This window comes from Amblyraja radiata, chromosome 14, assembly GCF_010909765.2.
Source record: "Amblyraja radiata isolate CabotCenter1 chromosome 14, sAmbRad1.1.pri, whole genome shotgun sequence".
NCBI classification, from domain to species: domain Eukaryota; kingdom Metazoa; phylum Chordata; class Chondrichthyes; order Rajiformes; family Rajidae; genus Amblyraja; species Amblyraja radiata.
The window spans coordinates 44,208,538-44,231,550 of NC_045969.1; the positions used below are offsets into that span (position 1 = coordinate 44,208,538).

Here is a 23,013-nt window from a genome sequence, read left to right on the forward strand (position 1 = left end):
TAAGAGTGTTTAGCTGTCATATCTACTGACAACAGAACAATGGAATCTTATTTGCATTATGTTAAGACGCATAACAAAATTTGCTGATGAGATATAAGGAGGAGGTGCAGCAAACAGTGAAAACTTTGAAAACCTTCAGGAAAACATACAGGTTGATTTTGTGGATAGATGGTGAGCTATTCAATGCAGTTTTAATGAGTGCATGTCAATACATTTTGAGAAGGTTGACAAAGATCGGGAATACACACAATGAGTCTTTGACCAGAAACATTAACAGTCTATATTTAATTGCTGACTGGTCTACCATAAGTTTTAAAAAAATGCAACGCAGTTGTGGCACAGTGGTGCAGTGATACAGTCGCTGCCTGTAAGATATGATGGCAGTAGCATGTAGATAGAAACAAGCACAGGTTTTCAGTACAAGATGTTGCAAGTGTGGACCTTCTTTATTTTACAAAAGTACACTGCACATCATCACATATTTACGAGACCGATATGATAATGAATATATCACATGACACAAATCACCCCATTCTGGTACTCAGTTCTTAAAGTTACAGTTACTATTATATACACTACACTGTCCTACAACGCCAGAGACCCAGGTTCAATCCTGACTCTGGGTGCTGTCTGTGTGGAGTTTGTACGTTCTCCCTGTGACTGTGTAGGTTTTCTCCACGTGCTTCAATTTCCTCCCACATTCCAAAGACGTACAGGCTTGTAGTTTGAATGGCTTCTGTAAATTGACCCTAGTGTGTCGGACAGAAGTAGTTTACGGGTAATCGTGGTCAGCATGGACTCGGTGGGCCGAAGGGCCTGTTTCCACGCTGTATCTCCAATAAGCTTGGTGGCGAGAATTGCTCACTGGAAACACTACAAAGGGAACGGGATTACTCTATGAGCTGGCACAGATTCAGTGGCCTCCTTCAATGCCTAAAGGAAAATATGGAATTTGCAAACAGATTGTAAAGAATATACCGTTCACAGAATTATGTATGAAACAGGAAAGTAAGTGCCATGCTCTGCCTTTGGTACTTGCAACAGTTGTGTAACCTTGAGGCAATAAATATTTAAACTTTTGTCAATGGCCAACTCCTACCATAAATTATTGCATAATAAATAGTTTAAACTGGATATAAATTACATGTTCAGAGCATCACAGAGCAAGCTGTGGGCATGGATTTCAGTATGTTGGAATTTATAGATGTCAACATTTGAGAAGTGATCAACATTTTAGAATTGATACGTTAGAATTTAAGTTAGAGACTAAAGAGGGGAAGAGGGAAGTGCATTTGCGTATTTTTTCTATGTTCCTAGGCCACACCTCAAAGAGGCATTGAAACTAAAATGGGGTGGTGCAACCAATTGTGTACAGAATAGATATTGCCTCGCTTTGTGCAATACCCCAGATGCACATTCTGAAGCTGCACTGTAAAAGGAACTAAGGCCTACTATAATTTTGTGCTGACCAAAAGAGAGGTGGTGAGGTTTGTTGCAATGTGCAAATTATGGCCCTACTGTTAGCAACCTGCACTTCACTGACTGGAGACTAGACCTGAACACTGCTCGGTCCATTACTTTGAATTCCACACAGAGCACTGGAAGGGGGCACATGGTGCAGCGGCAGAGTTCCTGCCTTACAGCAGTGCAGTGCCGGAGACCCGAGTTCGATCCCGACTACAGGTGCTGCCCATACTGAGTTTGTACGTTTTCCCTGTGACCGCGTGGGTTTTCTACGAGATCTTCGGTTCGCTCCCACACTCCAAAGGCGTACAGGTATGTAGGTTAATTGGCTTGCTGTATGTGTAAATTGTCCTTAGTATGTGTAGGACAGTGTTAATGTGCGGGGATCGTTGGTCGGCGCACACTTGGTGGGTCGAAGGGCCTGTTTCCGCACTGTATCTCAAAACTAAACTAAAGTGGGCCACCTCAGGTGCTGGCAAGCTCCAGATCAACAGTGATCTCATGCATTCAAAGTTGTAAACAATTGATTAGTTTTGTTTAGAGATACAGCATGGAAACAGGACCACCATGTCCACAACGACCATCAACCTCCTGTTCACCCTAGTTAGAAACAAAGATAAATTGGTGCAGGAGTAGGCCATTCAGCCTTTCAAGCCAGCACCTCCATTCAATATGATCATGGCTGATCATCTAAATTCAGTACCCCATTCCTGCTTTCTCCTCATATCCCTTGATTCCTTTAGCCCCAAGAGTTAAATCTAACTCTCTCTTGAAAATGTTCCATGTTATCCCACTTTCACATCCACTCTGTACACACTAGGAGCCATTTACAGACCCGCACATCTTTGGGATGTGGGAGGAACTCAGAGTACCTGGAGATTATATGGTCATGGGGAAAAATTGCAAACTCCACACAGACAGAACCTGGGGTCAGGATCGACCCCGGGTTTCTGGCGCCATGAGGCAGCAGATCTACTGCTGCGTCACTGTGTCACCAATATGATTCTTCACTAGGAATACATTGATCCTGAAATACTGTTTTTCTCAACCTCCCCTTGAACATTGACTGGTGCATAAACCTTAATTCACACTTTATTGCTCTAAAGCATGACCTCAATGGTGGCATCCGGTACAGATTAATTATATCTGATTCACAACGTTGCAATCATAATGGTGCACAACTTCACCAGCACTAGGTTCCACAAATCTCTCACCCCTGCCCTTAACAAATCTTACCAGCCCCTCTGTCAGAGCCAAGCACAATCGATATGTTCCAAATTCTTGGTCCTACTGATTTGCAACATTCCTTAAGGGCCTGTCCCACTTCCCTGATTCCTCTGCTAAGTTGAAAGGACCTTAAAAATAAAATCAAGATTTTTGTGATCTACCACCTCCCGACTATCTTTTTACTCGTGGACTTTTTTGACATGCTGGAAAAAACGCCCCGACTTACCTGATGCCCCGAGTACCTACAGCTGGCACAACAAGCCGCTACGATATATCTACGGATGCCTATTGACTCGCTACGGACATTCTCCGAGTTTGAATTAAGGGGAAAATGCGGGAGAATTCGTGAGAAACTCGGGAAAGTGGGACAGGCCCTTTAGACATCCTGCATTACAGCTTATTCTTCACTCTTCTCTCTCCCACAAATAGCCACACTTTTACCCACTATACCCTTCATGTCCAGAGCTGCCTATTAAATAGCTCCACGTCACAAACTCTTCTTTGACATCTTCTAAAAACACTTTGGGAATCATCCTGTTGGCTGCAGCTTTTAGTGTTACCAGGGATCAGTCAGCTCGGCTTTGCTGATGGTGGCAACAATCCTGATTCATGGGGAAATTCACCAGGGAATTAACCCTTATCATCCCTCATTAACCAGAAATGACATAGGTGCAGCCGAGAGCATTTGGATGAAAGTCCACAATCTGACGACGAGGAGTAAAATAAGTAGGTAATATTTTGCTTATATTTTATTCAGTTTTATTATTTTTTTGTGCTTTATGACTTTTTGTTTCATTTTTTGTTTTAATGAAGAACCTGTTTCCTTGCTCTAAGATGCTGCAACCACAAGTGGCCCAGAGAAGTGAGAGTAGGGGTAAGCTGTGGCATCCTTCTAAACCACTTCTTCCCTCTCATGCCTTGTACGCCATGGATGTTAAAATGCCCCTCCTGGCTATGACACTCCATCCTAGCCTTGCCCCCTGTCAAAGGCAACTGGGATGTCGAGTGTAGGAGCAAAGAGATCTTTCTGCAGTTGGACAGGGCCCTAGTGAGACCACACCTGGAGTATTGTGTGCAGTTTTGGTTCCCTAATTTGAGGAAGGACATTCTTGCTATTAAGGGAGTGCAGCGTAGATTTACACGGGTTAATTCCCGGGATGGCGGGACTATCATATGCTGAGAGAATGAAGCGACTGGGCTTGTACATTCTGGAGTTTAGAAGGATGAGAAGGGATCTTATTGAAACATATAAGATTGTTAAGGGTTTGGACACGCTAGAGGCAGGAATCATGTTCCCGATGTTGGGGGAGTCCAGAACCGGTTCTCTGGGTACTGGAGAGAGCTAGATAGGGCTCTTAAAGATAACAGAGTCGGGGGATATGGGGAGAAGGCAGGAATGGGGTACAGATTGGGGATGATCAGCCATGATCACATTGAATGGCGGTGCTGGCTCGAAGGGCTGAATGGCCTACTCCTGCACCTATTGTCTATTGTCCTTGGGATGGAGTTGCATGGATATAACACACTGTGACATTGAAGCCTCACGGTGCTTTCCTGCCTGGCTCTTTGGTGTGGCGTGTAAGATGAGTCGAGCACTCTGGGTGGCCGTGTGGCACAGCTAGTACAACTGCTACCTCACAGCACCATTGACGTGGGTTCAATCTTGCCCTCCCACGCTCGTTGTGTGCAGTTTACATGTCCTCCCTCTGACCGCATGGGTTTCCTCTGGATATTCCGGCTCCCTATCCAGGAAGGGCTGGCTGGGAGGTTAAATGCCATTGTAAATTGCCCTGGTGCCAATGTGACCAAGATGTTGATAGGAATGCGGAGAGAATTAAATGGGACTTGTGTCGGATTAATACTGCAAAGTTGGCACAAACACAAATGCCTGAAGAACATATTTCCTTGTTGCAAGATGCTAAAGGGCCTGTCCGACATAATTCAAGAGTTCTGCCTAGTTTTCCCCTGATTCGAACTCGGAGAATATCCGTAGCGGGTCCGTAGGAGTTCCTGAATGTCTCGTAGCGGCTCGTACGAGTAAAAAGTAGAAAAAAACAAAAAAAGCGCGAGTATTTTTTTACTCGTCGACATTTTTCACAGTGTTGAAAAAACGTCACGAGTTTACCGGATTTCCCGAGTACCCACCGTTACTCGTACGAGCCGCTACCAGACATCCACAAACTCCTACAGACCCGCTACGGACATTCTCCGAGTTCGGATCAGGGGGAAAACTCGGGAGAACTCTTGATTTACCTCGTACAGTGGGACAGGTCCTTTAGATCCCACGATTACATATGACCCAGAGAAGTGAGGGGGCTTCCTTCTAATCCACTTCTTCCCTCTCATGCCTTGTGCTCATCTTTTCTTGAATAACAGCAATATCTTTCTCCTTTCAAAAGTTGCTTCAGAAATCCGAGTTGTTGTCCCTGTCAAGAGAGACATGAAAACCACTGCAGGGAGAATACGCTCTGCCAGTCACGGTGGGACTTCTGACAAAAGAAAATCAGGAGAAAATAATCTCCCAGGAAGAAATGATTGAAGCTTCAATGAATATTTCAGATGGGTGCATCAAAGGTGACTGGAATAGTCAGCATCTATTTAAATGAGAGCACTCAATTTCAATATTTCTGAACACAGCTAAGAGTGAAAATACCAAAGGCTGTCACAACCTCAATGTCAACAATTGTTCTTTATGATTTTAAACTATAATTAGACATTTGTTTCTGGAGAATAGCAGTGATTAATTTTTGTTCCGTTTTGTTCCAGACATAAGTTTTTTATCTATTCAGGGGGTCTCAGGAAGTCTTAAGCTTCACTTGGATGGATCTTATTAAAAATTACCCATTCCTAATGCACGTAATCCAATTAACAAAATGGCGCTTGCAAAAGTGTATTTTTCAGATTTCAACAAATGCCTCAGGCTGTGTACGGGAAAACAAATGAGTGTGGCTCTCCCTGAAAGCCGACCCACTTGGTTATCAAAGTATTTTCACTGACAACGCAGTCAAGGAAAAAAAAGTCATTTCCAATTCAACAACAGAACAAAAACTCCAGCATAGACATTGCGTGTTATACACCCCAAAGGTGACAACAATGACAGGTTAATACATTTTATACTGCATTTATTCACGTGGATATTTTGCACACATTTGACCAGGCTGTCAAATAGTTTGAAACAGTTCAGTGAATACTGGATGGCAATATCCTGCAGTAATTCTGCAACATCGAGAAATCAAACAAGGTCTCTGTAATTCACTGAAGGCTCTTTGTGGGTGTTTGAATTTCTGTGTTCTGTATTTATTTTCATTGCCATTTTTCGAATGCTATTGACTTACAGACGTAAAAAATGTGAGATGCAAGGAACTTTAGATGCTGGTTTACAAAAAAAAGACACAAGTGCTGGAGTAACTCAACGGGTCAGGCCGTATCTCTGAAGAACATGGATAGGTGATGTCCAGTATCAGGACCCTTTTTCAGGCTGATAATGGAGAACTTCAAAGTGGGCATAGATTGAGGAGCGCAGCAAAAAAGGAGACACAAGGAACTGCAGATGCTAGTTTACAAAAAAGTGTTGGAGGTCAGGCAGTATCTCTGGAGAGCACGGATAGGTGATGTTTCGGGTCGGGGCCCTTCTTCAGACTGATGAATATATTAGTCTCCTTCAGTGAGTGTTGCTCCAAATACTATAGGTCGGATTCCTCTTCGGGTATGCAGGAATGTAGGCAAGGATGATTTTCCATTGTGAAATGTCAGTGGCAGACTGATTTCAACATTTAATTTAAATTTAAATTTGCTTCTGCCTTTTGTCGTTGCCATGCGCTCGGGACCTGGCCCAAATTACAACCACTTCCAGGTCGAGTCAGGCCACCCCAGATATTTCATTGGTCATCTGCAGTTGCAGATCCTCTCTTATGCACCTGACACAGTTTCCACACCACTCGTGTGTGGAATGATGTCATTCATCATGTAATGCTACTGTTGGAGCTATGCCAAGGAAATGAATGTACATTGCTCTAAGTAATGTCTGCTGTGGACACTTACAGAGCGAGCACATTTGAATAATGCTTCTCTCCCACGTCTAATTAATTACTGCTCCATTTCAAGCTGCCCAAACCGTTGCACAATATTTTCTCCGCTATTGCTCTGATCCTCAAAACCCAGACCCCAATCTTCCCCTCCCTCGCACAAAGTGCTTATCTCTGACCAGCCATGAAGCACACCAACCATCATGACCACCACCACTACCACCTTATGAACGCAGGGACTCCATCGTTTCCTTGACAGTCCCAAATTAAATGCGCAATGACTGTTTGCTATCGATTCTATCATAAAGCTTTTAAGGCGCACTTCAATCTCCAGTCAAACCTACTTTACAGTGCTGCAGATATTTTATGGGGAACATTGTTCAGTAAAGAGACAAAAGCCTGAGCTTGCAAAACCATCTGGTTGATAGTCATTCACGATGCTTTACACATTACCCCTCTGCCGGAGTCCTCGGTGTGATGGCCAAAGAAACACAGTTGAGGAGCCAACAATGCCTTTGCTGACCATCTGCCTGCATGTGGTCTATATCCCTCTCTATTCTAAAAGCATAGGAACATAGAAAGTAGGTGCAGAAGTAGGCCATTCGGCCTTTCGAGCCAGCACCGCCATTCAATATGATCATGACTGGTCATCCAAAATCAGTACCCCGTTTCTGCTTCCTCCCCATATCCCTTGATTCCATTAGCCCGAAGAGCTATATCTAGCTCTCTTTTGAAAACATCCAGTGAATTGGCCTCCACTGTCTTCTTGGCAGAGAATTCCACAGATTCACAACTCTCTGGGTGAAATCTGGTCACCTGTTCATAAGCTTGTCAAGATATCTCTTACACATTACTATCACATCTACTTCAACCATTTCCCCCAGGCACCTACCACCTTTTTTTGCTTCATAAATCTCCTTCAAAATTTTCCCCTCCCATCTTACGCTAGACCATCGAGTAGTTGACATATCTGTCCTGTGAAAATGTCTCAGACTCTCTACCCTGTCTATGATAAAGGAAGTTACTTTAAACCTGGTGCGACTTGGGTGGGGAAAGGATGGAGAGAGGGGGAATGCAAGGGTTACTTGAAGTTAGAGAAATCAATGTTCATACCACTGGGTTGTAAGATGCCCAAACAAAATATGAGTTGTTGTTCCTATAATTTGCATTGGGCCTCACTATGACAATGGAGGAGGCCTAGGACAGAAATGTCAGTGTGGGAAAGGGAAGGGGAATTAAAGTGTTTGGAAACTGGGAGATCTCCCAAAATCATCTTGTTGAGTCTCATTGTCAGTACTCGTTCTCACCTAGGCCACAGCTAACAATGTTTAAGAAAGAACTGCAGATGCTGGAAAAATCGAAGGTAGACAAAAATGCTGGAGAAACTCATCGGGTGAGGCAGCATCTATGGAGCGAAGGAATAGGTGACGTTTTGGGTTGAATGAATGAATGAATGAATGAATGAATGAATGAATACGTTTATTGTCATTGCACAATACTGTGCAACGAAATTCCATTACATCTCCTCCGGTTAAAAAATACAAACACGACAACCATTGACACATATGTACACTTATTAGTAAAAATAATAAATAAGTATTTAAAAAGAATTTTAAAAGAATGTTGCATTTCTTGGAATTACATTTTGCTTCCCCAGTGTTCTCTGTTGAATTAAGCTCTTTTATCGCACATGGGTAAAAACTATTTTTTAGTCTACCAGTGCGAGCCTTCAGAGACCTGAATCGCCTCCCAGAGGGTAGCAGAGTGAAAAGGTGGTTGGCAGGGTGGGATGTGTCCTGCTTGATGTTTGTGGCCCGGCGCAAGGATCGGGCCCTATATATATCATCCAAGGAGGGCAGTTGCGCGTTTGTAATGCTCTGTGCAGTTTTTATAACTCTCTGCAGCGCCCTCCTCTCAGCCACAGTACAGCTAGCAAACCACACCAGGATGCCATAGGAGAGGATACTTTCCACGGCGCATCGGTAGAAGGACAGCAGCAGCGGCTGTGAGACATTTGCTCTCTGCAGAGACCTCAGGAAATACAGCCGCTGCTGTGACTTCTTCACGAGAGTGACGGTGTTCATTTGCCATTTGAGGTCCTGGGAGATGTTTATTCCCAGGAACTTAAAGCCAGTGACTCTCTCCACCATGTCTCCTTTGATGTATAAAGGAGCAGGTTCCTCTCTCCTCTTCCTCCTGAAGTCAACGACCAGTTCTTTTGTCTTTGGTGGGTTGCGTACCAGGTTGTTTTTGGTACACCAGACAGTCAGTTTTTGGACTTCATCTCTGTAGGCAGATTCATCGTTGTTGTTTATCAGTCCCACCACAGTCGTGTCGTCCGCAAACTTGATGATCCTGTTTGTACTGTGTGTTGGTGTGCAGTCATAAGTGTATATTGTATACAAGATGGGACTCAGCACACAACCTTGTGGCGCTCCTGTGCTGAGCGTCAGGACTGGGGAGTAATTGGACCCCATCCTGACAGTCTGTGGGCGGTCTGTTAAGAAGTCCTTAATCCATCTGCATGTGTTTGCATTTACACCCAGATCAGACAGTTTGTCCACCATTCTGCTGGGGATGATGGTATTTAATGCAGAACTAAAATCTACAAATAACATCCTCACATATGAGCCAGGGTGCTCCAGGTGTGTCAGTGCAGAATGTAGAGCTATGTTGATGGCTCTTCTTCAGACCCTTCTTCAGGCTAAAACGTCACCTATTCCTTCGCTCCATAGATGCTGCCTCACCCGCTGAGTTTCACCAGCATTTTTGTCTACCACAGCTAACAATGGCCTGGTTCCTTTATCATCATTACTTTTTTGCATATCTTTCATTCATCATTCTCTCTCTACATCACCATCTATATCTCTCATTTCCCTTTTCCCCTGACTCAGTCTGAAGAAGGGTCTCGACCCTTTTCTCCAGAGATGCTGCCTGACCCGCTAAGTTACTCCAGCTTTTGTGTTTAAACCAACATCCGTATTTCCTTCCTTCCCACACATTCTCAATCCCAATGTTGAATAGTTCTTCCTAACTGGTTCTAATCACCGACATCAATTCCACCCTTTAGCACCGCTTGCATACATTTCATGGTACACCCTGTCATTTATTTTTCGAGGATGTAACTAGTAGCGTGGATAGGGGAGAACCAGTGGATGTGGTGTATCTGGACTTCCAGAAGGCTTTCGACAAGGTCCCACATAAGAGATTAGTTTACAAACTTAAAGCACACGGCATTGGGGGTTCAGTATTGATGTGGATAGAGAACTGGCTGGCAAACAGGAAGCAAAGAGTAGGAGTAAACGGGTCCTTTTCATAATGGCAGGCAGTGACTAGTGGGGTACCGCAAGGCTCAGTGCTGGGACCCCAGCTATTTACAATATATATTAATGATCTGGATGAGGGAATTGAAGGCAATATCTCCAAGTTTGCGGATGACACTAAGCTGGGGGGCAGTGTTAGCTGTGAGGAGGATGCTAGGAGACTGCAAGATGACTTGGATAGGCTGGGTGAGTGGGCAAATGTTTGGCAGATGCAGTATAATGTGGATAAATGTGAGGTTATCCATTTTGGTGGCAAAAACAGGAAAGCAGACTATTATCTAAATGTCAAGAATTTATTGGATGAAGGAGACAGATTAGGAATTTCCGCTCAATCAAAGTCAAACACAGGACAAATGTATTTGGCTAGATGTAGAAACAAACTACCAAACAGAATGAGAGGAGCATGTGGCATTACTTGATCACAGAGCGTATCGTAGACAACTGATCAAATTTAAACTAACACATGACCCAACCACAGTCAAACAAAACCCAAGCTAAGTCCGAGGATTTCCAACCCAAATCTAATACGTTTAGCAAATCCCATTGGGCTCAAGTCAAGTTGCCAGGCTTGTGCTTGTCAAAGATAGACACTAACTGCTGAAATAACTCAGTGAGTCAGGCAGCATCTCTGGAGAGAAGGAGTGGGTGATGTTTCAGGTTGAGACCCTTTGTACTTGTCATAATACTCCACTGCTGCATTCCAACAGTGAAGCTTAATCGTGCTAAGATTCTCTCATGCAGAAGTGGTTCTTTCATCCAGCATCAAGTTAAGCCTAGGAAATATACCCACTTAGTTGCATAGTAATGGGAGGTCTGAAAAGAAGAAACCAAAGAGATAGCCAAGATAATTATGAAAAAAATCATTTTGGGTTAATGTTTTAAAGCTATTTTTGATTATGTTTATTTGCATGAGGTGATTAACCTTTTTAAAGGTGATTCATAAGCTTTCATTTTGTAAGGTCTTCCCTTCATTAAACATTTTTAACATGATAAATATTTCAAATGTTTTGCAGCTCAGGCTGAGACAGGGTTTTGTTAGATGTCAGTGCGGTTTTAAACATTCACTAGGAATGGGCACAGTCCAATGGGGAGACTTGCTGGGATCTGAGGGTTGTTCTATTGGGTCAGACTAAATATTTTGGTCGGTGTTCCTTGGAGTTTAGAAGAATGAGAGGTGACTTTATTAACTCAAACACAACCTGAAGACTAGAGACGCTGAAATCCCCACCTATATGTCCACCATTGCCAGTCTCAAAACTATCACTTTTCCCCAAAGACATGGGCATGGGAAGAGAAGTTACAGCAGGCTATGGCTGGTTAGTTCAGAATGGAAGCAGGCAAGTTGAAAGATCTGTTAAAAGGATTTTAAGAGGGATTCATGAACAAAGTCCCTGTTGTCCTGATGCATTCAGACCTTCCCTTTGATTTTCCATCTTTAATATTCAATTACTATTTACCTCTCATGGAGCCATAGTGATATAGCGTGGAAACAGGCCCTTCGACCCAACATGTCCCAGCTACATGAGTCCCACCTGCAAGCATTTGGTCCATATCCCTCCAAACCTGTCCTAACCATGCACCTGTCTAACTGCTTCTCAAATGTTGGGATAGTCCCAGCCTCAACTACCTCCTCTGGCAGATCGTTCCATACACCGACCAACTTCCAACTGCTATTATTATCCCCTTCACTCACTTCTTACACTTAATATCTTAAAATGTTTTTCCTTGAGGATTCTACTTCTCAATCTCTCTTCACTGTGTTATATTTAGCTTTGTCCTATAGCTTCTACTGAAATTCCACCAAGGGCATCTTTATAGCTTGTTCAGAACTGGCCCCCAAGACCCACGGTGGAAGAAATGAAACTTCATTATATTTTTGCTGAACACCAGTAAATCAATTCCATTCTATCCTAACTCATCCAGCAGATGGTAAGAATCCTGGTGTTATTACCTTTGAGATCCCCCAATTTCACTTGTGTTGAGTGATGCTTCCATTGAGAATAGAAACAGAAGAACAATTCACCAATCCACCAATGCCATACACCTCGCTCTTTGCAGGAAGGTAGTTCAACAATAACTGACATAACCAGTGACGACATTATAAGCTGAAGGCTTGTGATGAAAATTTCCTTTAAATATTTACATCAGTGCAATCAAATAAGTAAAGTCCCATCTACAGTATTTGCATTCATCCTTAAACAACAAGGCTAACAATTTTTTTCCTCAGCCGTGATTCCGCCTGTTTTAATTTTGGGTTTGTAGTAAATATTGAGTATTTGTGGTGCATTAGTTAAATTATAGGATTAATAATTCACAATCCGCAATTTCAATCATCTTGCCGGCTGTCAAATTAAATTCAGCTCATAATCTTTTTTTTTCAAATGAGAAAGCTAGTTATTCCATGCTCTCCCACTCTCTCCGTCCCTCCCCCACATGTCGCACTGAGTTCCCGTTCTCACCTAGCAAAACGCTAATGATGCCCATATTCCTTTATCATCGTTACTTTTTTGCATATCTTTCATTCATTTGTTCTATATTTCTCTACATCATAATTCTCGTTTCCCTTTCCCCTGACTCTCAGTCTGAAGAAGGGTCTCGACTCAAAACGTCATCCATTCCTTGTCTCCAGAAATGCTGAGTTACTCCAGCATTTTGTGTCTATCTTCAGTATAAACCAGCATCTGTAATTCCTTCTAACACAAAGCTAGTTATTATATTGATGATCACAAAACTACAGGATTGTCATAACATCCCATCTGGTTTACTGATGTCCTTCAGGGCAGGAATCGCCTTGTCTCGCCAGCGAAAGGAGCAGAATTAGGCCATTCGGCCCATCTAGTCTACTTCACCAATCAATCATGGCTGATCTATCTTTCCCTCTCAACCCCATTCTCAACCTGCTCCCCATAATCCCTGACACCCGTACTAATCAAGAATCTATCTGTCTCTGCCTTAAAAATATCTATTGACTTGGCCTCCACAGCCATCTGTGGCAATTACTTCCACACGTAACTTCAGTAAAGTGGTTGATTTTTCAAATGCTCTGAGGTGACTGAGGAAGCCACACTAATGATGGCTAATGAGGGATGGGCAATAAATGCTGGACTTGGCAGTGGTGTCCACATCATGAAAAATAAGATGGAAGAGAAATTTCACGTTGCACCAACTATGCGATACGATACAATAGAAAATTATTCATCCATGGATGGAAATTGGTCTGCCAACAGTCATATATAAAGTTATATTATATATATATATACATAATATAACTTTTATTCATTCATTATCTGGTTACAGAGTACTATGCTTACATATCTGTTGTGCTGCTGCAAGTAATAATTTTTGGTTCTGTTTGGAACATATGACAATAAACACTCTTGACTCTCACATCTTCCAAACTGCATTGCATAATTACTCTCCATTAACTGTTGCTCCATTTGCAGGTGATTTCTACATTGTGGCTACTTCATTTACTCAATCTGTGTTCTCAGCATCTCTTTCTGGCCTCCATCCAAATACCAGGGCAGGGTAGTGCAACAACTGGCAGAGGGACGAAATGGACTTTTACTGCACTCGTTTATTTGGGCGTCTAGCTCTCCAAATTTGCACATACGTAGTTTGTAAATGGTAGGAGAGACCATGCGAGTGAAGGTATCAGCATAGACATGTTGCACATTCACTGAAGCACACTAAGCAGGTAGATTGTGATGTTAATTCGTGTGAAATGCTGATTATATGCCAGCACTACAATTATGGAGCTCAACTCTTCAACAACATCCAACAAAACAAAGGGGCGATCCATTACTTATAGGTTAATTGCTGGATTATTTCTTCAGGCTGTTGCTATTACTGTACAAGTGTTCGATACTTAACATGGTTGTTACAAGTTGCACAGCCTACTTACAGTGTTATAGCAGGTGCTGAAGGATCTAAATTGTGGCTTCTATAATGGGGCGGCACAGTGGTGCAGCGGTAGAACTGCTGCCTGACAGTGCCAACTCCCCAGGTTCGATCCTGACGACTGGTGCTGTCTGTATGGAATTTGAACTTTCTCGCTGTGACCGCGTGGGATTTCTCTGGGTGCTGCGGTTTCCTCATACATTCCAAAGACGTGCAGGTTTGTAGGTTAATTGGCTACGATAAATTGTAAATTGTCCCTAGTGTGTGGAGTAGTGCTAGCGTACGAGGTGATTGCTGGTCGACGAGGACTTAGTGGGCCAATGGGCCTGTTTCCGCTCTGTATCTCGGAAGTCCAAAAGTCCACAATAGATGAAACAACAGATCCAACCAGAGTTGAGGATATGACCTGCCACACAGCACAACTACCTGATGGTGACTCACAGAAAGGGGGTGTCTAAGCTGCTGGGATGAGGAGGAGGTGGAAGTAGAGGTTTGGAGAAGGGGGAGAGAGGCAGTCATCAGGGTACTCTGTACACCCAGAGAACAGGAGACAAACGTCTAGCCTGAACCTCAAAAAAGTATAACAACTGAGAGCTTTATATTTCATTAAGGACTTTCCTTTGAAATCTGTCACACGCTGCAGTGAAAACTGCATCCTCACACAGTCAAGGACACCAGCGACCATGGCTGAAAAGGTGACAAAACCATCTAACTCCCTTCTTGGCTAAAATTGCTAATATTTGTGATAACGACGTTTGTTTAAGGGTATTTACTGAAGATCTTTGTGGGAAGGTGGGAGTTGTGCGATTGAGTGAGTGTGTGCGAGAGAGAAGGGGGGAGAGAGAGAGTGGGGGGGAGGGGAGAGGGAGAAGTGAGAGGGGAAGAGAGGGGGGAGAGAGAGGGGGCAAGAGGTGGGGGAGAGCGAGGGAGAGGGAGAGGTAGAGAGGGGGAAAGAGGGTGAGAGAGAGGGAGAGGGATAGTGGGAGACCACTTATCTACCTGCCACTGATGCAAGACTTCACAGGCAACTGGACGTTTATGTGCAGCGACCATCCCACGTTAAAAGTAGTCACGCAAAGGGAACTTCCACTCCAACAAAATGTCGGACTGGCAGCCTGTCACTAGATTTCATTCTTCTCGCCTGCAATGGAGGCAAGACTTCAGATCCCAGTGCTACCCACGACAATAACCTCAATACATCGCCATCTCTTTCTTTGTGCAGAACCATTCCAGCCCTGTGACATTCCACAAATATGACGAGCAACAGGCCAAGCAGGCCGGAGCCTGGTGTGACAGGAATTGTCTTGCCACAGACCGTTTGCACCAACTGCATCGAAGACTCCTGTGCAAATCAAAGGGTGGTTATTGAGTGAAAAATGCATCCACTCACAACGTGGTTGGTTTTTACTCCGCATACAATGAAAGCCCTGCTGCCGCCTGACACCTGATATTTCAAGAATGGTCTACCATGTTTCTATTCCTTGCACTTAGTCGTAGAGCCATACAACATGGAAACAGGCCCTTCGGCCCAATTCGTCCATGCTGACCAGAACGTCAATCTGAGTTACTTCCATTTGCCTGCATTTGGCCTGTCCTGACCAGAATACAGATTCAGATTCAATTTTAATTGTCATTGTCAGTGTACAGTACAGAGACAACAAAATGCATTTAGCATCTCCCTGGAAGAGCGACATAGCAAATGATTTAAATAAATAATAATAAGTGATAATAAGTGTCCGGGGGGTGGGGGGGTGATTGGCAGTCACCGAGGTACGTTGTTGAGTACCATTCTAGGGAGACACAGGGCGTCGCGGTGTGCCCGCGCCGCCGCCATTTTGAAAAAGCAATACTTTCTATCTATGTAGGAAGGAACTGCAGATGCTGGTTTAAATCGAAGATGGACACAAAATGCTGGAGTAACTCAGCAGGAAAGGAATGGGTGACGTTTCGGGTCGAGACCTGAAGAAAGGTTTCGACCCGAAACGTCACCCATTCCTTCTCTCCAGAGATGCTGCCTGTCCCACTGAGTTACTCCAACATTTTGTGTCTATCTTTCTATCTATATCCCTGTTCAAATGGCAATCAACCATTATAATCGTACCCACCTCTAAAGCTTCCTCTGTTAGCTTGTCCTATATCCCCAGCATCCTCGGTGTGAAAAAGCCACCCCTTAGGTCCCTTTTAAATAGTTTCCCTCATTATAAATCTATGCCTTCCAGTTTACGACTCCCCTACCCTTTGGACTTTGCATCTGCTATTCTCAACAGGGCAAGTGTCAGGATTTATGGCAATGCATTGCATTCAACACAACCTTACCACTGTGTGTGCACAGTCCCTGCAATACGTGCAGACCAGAATTGTAAAACAGACTATATGAATATACTGTAGACACATAGTGCTTGAGTTACGCAGCATCTCTGGAGAAAAAGGATGGGTGACGTTTCGGGTTGGGACCCTTCGTCCATCTGCAGTTCCTTTCTACACACAGAACATATGGATGTTGGTCATGCACGATAATTAACTACAACTCAAATTACACTGTACCTTAATTGGTACACATGACAATTAAATTGAATCTTGAATCTGGAATCTTAATTAATCGAGCTTGTTGATAGCCCAGTGATTGAAGTGCGATTCGGAGAGCGGTGTGTGAGATCGGTGTGTGGTCTATTCAGTCACAACTGAAGCTCGTGTTATAGTTTGTAAGGCAGGGCAGTTTGAAGATTTATTCAGCAAGATTGCTGAAATTCTTGTGGTAATACAGTAACTCTATATTTAGACATGGAAGAGAACGTCTCAGATGTCTTTTCCCACCTGCAAATATAAAACCTCTCTCCAACCTCACATCTCCTGCACCAGAGCCTCGTGTCTTGCTTCCTCTCCCTATTTTGATCCATTATTCAACAGATCCTAGGTTGGACTGACTTTCTGAATAACTGACAGCAAGCAGCCTGTGGCTCCCATCCAAGTGGCATGGGTTAGCTATTAAGTACTACAGGCTCACAGAGACTGGAGCCAGTCACGAATCTGAGCTCCCCGCTGATGTGTTTGACGAATAAACACTCTGATTAGTTTTGGCTGGTCACTGCTTCATTAAGTGTGTAGGCAGCATCAGGTTGGTGTACAGCCTTAATTGCCTCATTTAATTTCTGCACTCAACTTCAAGGATTATTTGAATGTGATCCTGCAGTTACAGTTTAGTTTATTGTCACGTGTACGGAGGTATAGTGCAAACCTTTTGTTGCGTGCTATCCGGTCAGTGGAAAGACAACACATGATTGCAATCGAGTCATTTACAGTTTATAGATACATGATAAGGGAATAATGTTTAGTCCAAGGTAACGCCAGAAAGGTCTGATCAAGGATAGTCTGAGGCTCACCAGTTCTGATGTAGATCATTCACTCCAGTGGCGCTTCAAAATGTACATTCCAGTGAGTGTTGACTGACTGAATAATTCCTAAAGCTGATGGAGGAGGTCGCACCCTGAGACTGTTGGCAGCTAGCGCAGTGGGAACCCTGTGTCACAGGGCTGTCGGGACCTCCTGGTAATTGACCCAGAGGTGAAATAACTAGCGTGGAGAAGGCCAGCAGATGCATCCAACTCAAGATGGTGCATAAATGGCAAGGCACCTTTGAAGTGATGATGTTTCGATTCAACTAGTCTTTTCTCAGTGAGAATGTAATGAAGTGAAACCTCACAGTAACTTTAGTCCATTTTATGCATTTTTCTGTACACAGCTGGAGAAAGACTGTTGTACATAATTTTGCAATCAGAATAATGCAGGGTGGCACAGTGGCAGAGCTGCTGCCTTGGATCTGGGTGCAATCATGATTATGGGTGCTGTTTGCATGGAGTATGGATGTTCTCCCTGTGACCGCGTGGGTTTTATCCGGGTACTCCGGTTTCCTCCCACACTCCAAAAATGTACTGGTTTGCAGGCTAATTGGCTTTGGTAAAAATAATTGTAAGTAGTCCCTCATGTGTAGGATAGTGTTGGTGTACAAGATGATCGCTGGTCAGCGGACCCGGTGGGCTGAAGGGCCTTGTTCCTCACTGTATCTCTAAAGTCTTAAGTAAAATAAAGTTGAGGCTATCAGTCCCACCGCTAAAACTTAAGAAAGTGACAGTAATTGCTGGAGGACACACCTGTGCAGTCTAACACAGTGGCTCAGACAGGACATGCTGCTGAACATGCAGGTATAATGCTCAATGACAGACTCACATTGCAAAATTGAATAACTGAGTGAAGTAGTTTTCCATATTCAAAAGAAACATGTTTTTTTTTCCTGTCTTGCTCATCACCTCTCTCTCTTTTAACCCCATCTGCAGCAGCATAGGAACAACCATCATTGATCAGTTTTCTTTCTGCACGTTATTTAAAAATACATTTAGATTCCCTGCTCAACGCTGACAGGTTTGGGACTCTGCATTGCTCCAATGTGACTGATTAATGGACTTTGGATTGCTCAACCAGTTCACAGATGCCACAGGTCCCCTGGTTCACTGTGCCCCGAATGAAAAAGATGCTGTCTTGAAGGGAACTTTAGCCGACAACCCCTCCGAACATCTGCCAGTAAGCTGAACAATGAGTGGTGCCCTTATGCTGCTGTGAGAGAAATGTGTGCCAATAAACGCTAATTTCAAATGTCACCTTACATGGATGATATTTAGCTGCAAAGTCTCAACCACAGCTCGGTTCAAATAGGCCAGGAGTTCAAATTGCATTTCAGAAATTTGCTGGCTGCATGGTGGCGCAGCGGAGGAGTTGCTGCCTTACAGCGCTTTCAGCGCCAGAGACGTGAGTTCGATCCTGACTACGGGTGTTGTCTGTATCGGAGTTTGTACGTTCTCCCCATGACCGCGTGGGTTTTCTCTGAGATTTTCGTTGCCCTCCACACTCCAAAAGACGTACAGGTTTGCAGGTTAATTGGCTTTGGTATAAAGATGTAAATTGACCCTAGTGTGTGCAATGTGCGGGGATCGCAGGTCGAAGCAAGGCCCTGTTTCCGTGCTGTATCTCCAAACTAAACTAAGTGAATGGTGCACTGCAGGATGCAGCATCACTTGGATAAGTTGTTAAGAGCGTCTCAGATGGACATTAAATATCCCACGTTGCTAGCCTTGTGTACATGGGGTTCTCCTCAGTGTCCAGGTCAATATGTTATGCCTCATTACTGTGGAATTAGCCAGTAGTTATTGCACCGCTGTTTGGGGAATTTTACGATGTACAAATTGGCTGCAGTGTTTCCTGAAACAGCAACAACGACTGCACTTCAGTCGTTAATATCTTTTTGACATCCAGAGGTTGCGAGAGAAAAATTCAGCCTCTCTCTCTGAGATGACAACAAAATAATTCAAATAAACCAAAATACACACTAATCCATCCTGCTCGATAACAAAAAAAGGTAAATGGCACTCCTGCTTCCAGTGCTAACCTGGTGGAGGCATGAATTTCTTCAAGGGTTATTTCTGACATTCAGGAAGATGGGAAGAAGGATTTCAAATACTGTCCTGTCTTTTCTCCCCAAGGCATATCAGTACTGTACAGTATAAATCACCTTGGCTGAACGTGACTGCAATCCTCAAAATGTAACCTACCAACTGACCTTTTGCAGTTACAGATTTTCCTTTCAATAATTTAAAGCAGATGGCTGATCTCTGGAGGTGTCGTTCCTTCTTGTGTTTCCATCCAAAACTAATTATCCTGGGGCAGTTCAGCAGCTGGAAGGCTGCAGCAGATACCCAACTAAGCCTATGTGCCACACATTTAAATCCTCTCGCCCCTCCCAAAGTTAATGGAAAAAAATTCTAAATTTGTACCTTGGGAGGATTTCAACACATTAAGAGAATACGACACTTACATGACCACCTAATGCTATTTGTTTTAGAAAATCCTATTTCTTATCAAATAACGCATTACTTGAAGGTTTATTCCGATGGTTCTGTATGATGAGCACGTCTCAATGTGCATGGAAAATCAGAAAATATTTTAGTCTGCTACTTGGCCAATTGGCCTATTATCGGATCACAGTCTGTTCCCTACTAGCCTCACCGGAATACCTCACAACTCCATCTCAAGATTCCCCTGGAATAGCGATCCACACCAGTGAGGAGTGTCCCAGGTTAATCACTTTTAACTGATGCTGCAGTACAGCTCAGTAATTGGCTTCTGTATCCTGAGAAAGAGTCATTCCTTCCTGCACAGGCATTTCGCTGCATTGCATTGATAAACACTGAGATGGATGTTTCTCCTTCTGTCAAGAAGCATTACTTATCATTGCGTGGGATTGCACATAACAAATGGCTGCTTAATTGATGTGTGGACAGGGCTGCTGACTAAAGAATTAGAACGTGGCCTCATTGTCCCACCAGAAGAGCAATGAAGTGACAGCCAGGCTACTTACATTTGTTGCGGATACTGTGAAATTAAAGATTGGTCTGATCTTGTGCCTTCGTGACTGCTTTACCAAAAGCCAGAGAGGACTGGGAAATAAACCATCTGCTGGAGATTAGGGAACGAGGAACACAGAAGAGCTGAGGCTTGATCCGCTCGGATTCGAGCTGCCCAATAGTACCGTAATGTCACAATGTTCAAGTTGAACTGGTGGGAGCATCAACACACGTTTCTTTTAAGTGTCATAAAGTGTACAGCAGGGAACAGACCCTTTGGCCCACCTGGTCCTTGCCAACCAAGATCCCCCATCTAAGCTAGTCCCAAGTGCCCACGTTTGGCCCATATCCCTCTAAACCTTTTCTGTCCAAGTGGCTTGACAGCTTGTTCCATACACCCACCGAGTGAAAAAGGTTCCCCTCAAATTCCTATTAAATCTTTCCTCTCCCATCATAAACAAATGCCCTCTAGTTCCCGATTCCCCTAACGTGGAAAAAATGCACTGTGTATTAATGTTATCTATCATCCTCATGATTTTGGAAACCTTCATAAGATCACCCCTCATTTTGGGAAGCAATGAATGGTAAGTTGCATTGTGGGCACTAGGACGTGCAGTTGTTGGTTAACAAAAAAAAAAAAGACAGAGTGCTGAAGTAACTCTGTGGGTCTGGCAGCATTCCTTTGAACTACACCAGCACTTTGTACTTTACATTGTTTTTGGTATCACTAATGGGGTTTAACATGAGCGTTGTTACTGCAGAACTGTATGGAGATGGGGACAGGTGTAGTGGATAGCTGATTTAAAGAATTCATCCATACGAAGTAAATCTGTAAATTTCTGCTCAGTTCTTGACCACGGTTTATGCTTTCTCCTGGTATTTGGATTATCATGGAGTTTACTCAATGTTTTTGTTGTTCTCAAAACTATTACTGCTATCAATGGAAACCCAAGACTGCATCGATGAAAAGGAGGGCTTCCAATGACAACCCAGGCAAGCCCAAGAAGGATGAGGGAGGACCACATTGAAACCTACCAAATAGGGAAAGGCCTGGATAGAGTGAATGTGGAGTGGATGTTTCCAATAGAGGCAGAGGCTAGGACCAGAGGCCGTCACCTCAGAATAAAAGGATGCAACTTTAGAAGGAAGATTAGGAGGAATTTCTTTAGTCAGAGGGTGACTTGGGTGAGTGGCGGAGTAGCCTCAATGAGCCAAATGGCCTACTTCTGCTCCGATGACATAAACTTATGACCAAGAGATAACTTTTGCTCTCCTGCCAGTGCCTCAGACTGATACTCTCCTCCGTTGGTCCTTATCCTAAATAACTTTTTATATGACTCCTCCCATTTCCTCCAAATACAAGGCATAGCTATGGGCACGCGCATGGGCCCTCTACCTCAGCTACATCGGCGGCTGCATTGGTGCTACCTCCTGCACCCACACACAACTCACTGACTTCCATCCATTTCACCACTAACTTCCATCCGGCACTCAAATACACCTGGACCATTTCCGGCATTTCCCTACCATTTCTAGACCTCACGATTTCCATCGCAGGTGATAGACTAGTGACCGACATCCACTATAAACCCACTGGCTCGAATGGCTATCTGGACTACACTTCTTCCCACCCTGCTTCCTGTAAGGACTCCATCCCCTACTCCTAATTCCTCCGTCTACGCCACATCTTCAACCAGGATGAGGTGTTCCACACCAGGGCATCGGAGATGTCCTCATTCTTCAGTGAACGGGGGTTCCCCTCTTCGACCATAGATGAGGCTTTCAGCAGGATCTCTGCTATACCCCGTGACTCTACTACCACTCACCATCCCCCCCACTCGTAACTATGGCAGAGTCCCCCTTGTCCTCACCTTCCACTCTACCAGCTGCCACATGCAACAAATAATCCATCATTTTTGCCACCACTAGCCACATCTTCCGATCTCCTACACTGTCTGCTTTCCGCAGAGACCGCTCCCTCTAACTCCCTGATCAATTCGTCCCTTCCCACCCAAACCACCCCCTCTCCGGGCTCTTTACCTTGCTACCGCAGGAAATGCTACACTCCCCCCATGACTCCATTTAAGGACACAAACAGTCTTTCCAGGTGTGGCAGAGGTTCACCTGCACCTCCTCCAACCTCATCTATTGCATCCGCTGCTCTATATGCCAGTCGCTCTACATCGGTGAGGCCAAGCGCAGACTTGGCGATCGCTTCGCCCAACACCTCCGCTCGGTTCGCAATAACCAACCTGATCTCCCTGCGGCTCAGCACTTCAACTCCCCCCTCCCATTCTGAATCCGTCCTGGGCATCCTCCATGAGGAGAGGACCACCGTAAATTGGAGGAGCAGCACCTCATATTTTGCTTGGGCAGTTTGCACCCCTGTGAACTCTGACCTCTAATTTTAGTGAGTCCTTACTTTCTCCTCCCCTTCGTAGCTCTCCCTCAGCCCACCGGCTCCTCCTCTTCCTTTCTTCTTCCCCACCCTCACATCAGTCTGAAGAAGGGTGTCGGCCTGAAACGTTGCCTATTTCCTTCGCTCCATAGATGCTGCTCACTCCCTAAGTTTCTCCAGCATTTTTGTCAACCTCAGACCTGCCTTGGGCAGCAATTAGTGCAGGTTAAGGTTTTGATTCTGCAAGGGATCAGTAATTACAGTTATCACACCATCATTAATAT

At 44.1% G+C, this 23,013-nt stretch overlaps 1 protein-coding gene and 1 long non-coding RNA gene across 13 annotated transcripts in view; one reads left to right on the top strand and one right to left on the bottom strand.

Annotated features, from left to right (window-relative positions):
* The window catches only part of dmd (dystrophin), a 1,663,772-nt gene that overhangs the window by 583,854 nt on the left and 1,056,905 nt on the right, over window positions 1–23,013 (bottom strand). The gene's annotated exons all lie outside the window — the stretch shown is intronic.
* Window positions 396–18,631, top strand: LOC116980716. The gene is made up of 3 exons (XR_004414047.1): window positions 396–582; window positions 709–710; window positions 18,621–18,631. It is a non-coding gene; the product is annotated as an uncharacterized LOC116980716 (long non-coding RNA).